Below are 1962 nucleotides of genomic sequence, written 5' to 3' on the forward strand. Positions count from 1 at the left end.
AATTTAAAAAAAGAAAGAAAAAATATAATAAAAACTTGGCACTAAGATCTTTCCTGCTGAAGATCTGCTAGTACAATTACTGAAACACTCAGGACCACAGAAATTCTGTGAATTATAACATAAAAATGTAAAAATTTTCAAGCAGCAAAAGGACATAGTACTTAATTTCCAAATAAGACACAGTTCAACAATAACAAGCTATACACCAATAAGCAGAACTGCAATGGCATTAAAATGATATCCCTTTATTTCCCAGAGGAAACAAATGACACAAAAATATCCACCCAATCTAGAAATGGGTATCAGATAAACTCCATTAATTTTATTAGTCTGAAATAAAATCCAATTTCCTCCAATTCAACAATCTCTAAGGACAACTCTATAAGATATATACCTCGTATAAATCTCAAGATGAAGATAGATCAAGTAACTTAAGAACAATCTAAAACCCTCAGAACCCTCTGCAAACTTGAGAGGAAGATTTCACCACCCACATGTTTTGAGGAAGCTTTGGTCCCCTAGACAAATTTAGCTTCTTCCATAAATACAGTGGGTGTGCAAAACAACCAAATGAAGGAGCAAAAAGAGAACTTTGAGCTTCAGCTGCATTTTTGCTGAGCTGTAATACTGGTAAAGCCTGTTTCAAGATCTAAGAGTCCACCCTCGAAATTAAAGAAAGCACATAAACAGCAGACTCTGATGTTCATTTCATCACATTTACCAGAATGGTATTTCATAAAAATTAAAAATTATAAATTCATTATCAAACTTCAAACAACATAACTACCATTAACTGTGCTCCACCCCAAAGAAACCTCCTAGACCACAATAAAATATCATCTAGCTAGTTAAAATAGTTTTTCGAAAAGAAATCAACCATTAAGATGTCTCAATAGAATTATGAAATTTGTAATTTCAAATAGTTTATATAGTGTCTAAGAGAAAGAACCCAATAAATGTTAGCTATTACCATTACTATTATTATGATAATGTTTTGAAATGATAGAACAGAAACTTATTCACAGAGAGGCTTAATAAGTCACTTTCTGTCAGAATCCAAGTTGGCCCGTCACAACTTTGAACAGTTAGATACTAAAAGGCACTCTGTTTTAGAGGAGTCAAAGCTAGATTCCTTGGATTCTAAAGGAGGTAGTAAAGAGGAAATAATTTCTGGAGAAAGAATTCATCTAGTCTTTCTTAAGTTTCCTGGTACAGAAGCCTGTATTTGTAAACATTTAGCAATTCAGCCTTAAGTGCTATGACTTTTAGACTTAATGTAGTTTTGCAGGGTAGTCAAGTTTTATAAATAATGGAAGTAAAATCAAGGAATTAATCAGAGTTCTGCATTAGAAAGTGAAAGGAGACAGTTCAGAGTAGGTTGAAAATAGATGAATTTCGCCTAAGTTCTAAAAACCAAAAAAGAAAAGTATTTGGTCAAAATTAAGATTGCTTGGGAGGGCAATATTTGACTCTAATCAAATGAAAAAGGAAAAAAGCTGATATACCTTGAGTAAGTTTTTTGTTTTTTAAATTTTCCAATAGAAAAACCATGGTTTAACCCTTTCAAAGATTCACAGAAAATAACTAACAAACTATAAATTAGTAAGAAAAAAAAAGAACTGAACACGTTTGACGACATGCTTTCCACTAGTCTCTAGCGTGGGTGTACTGGCATCATATGGGAGCAAGACCAAGCAAGCACCTTTTCAGACAGACATCTTAGACCAACCAGCAGATAGACAGAGTGCCTGTTTACTCTTATAAGAATATGCTTAAAGCCTTGTATTTTTGAAATGACTTACAAAAAAGGTATATAAAAACAATTTTGCCATATTAAATTATATTTTTCTTTCAAATATAAGTACCTATCAGATATCCAGTTCATCTTCAAACTAAAAAAAAGACATTACAGAGATTCCTATGAAGTCTGTTTTTTTCCTTCAAATATTCACTCAATCATTC

General features: G+C 32.2%; 1 protein-coding gene across 2 annotated transcripts in view; it reads right to left on the reverse strand.

The window, feature by feature from the left end:
- Nucleotides 1–1962, reverse strand: part of GAPVD1 (GTPase activating protein and VPS9 domains 1) — an 86849-nt gene that overhangs the window by 68669 nt on the left and 16218 nt on the right. The window lies entirely within an intron of this gene.

This window comes from Propithecus coquereli, unplaced genomic scaffold (assembly GCF_000956105.1).
Source record: "Propithecus coquereli isolate 6110/MARCELLA unplaced genomic scaffold, Pcoq_1.0 Scaffold142, whole genome shotgun sequence".
In the NCBI taxonomy this organism is placed as follows: domain Eukaryota; kingdom Metazoa; phylum Chordata; class Mammalia; order Primates; family Indriidae; genus Propithecus; species Propithecus coquereli.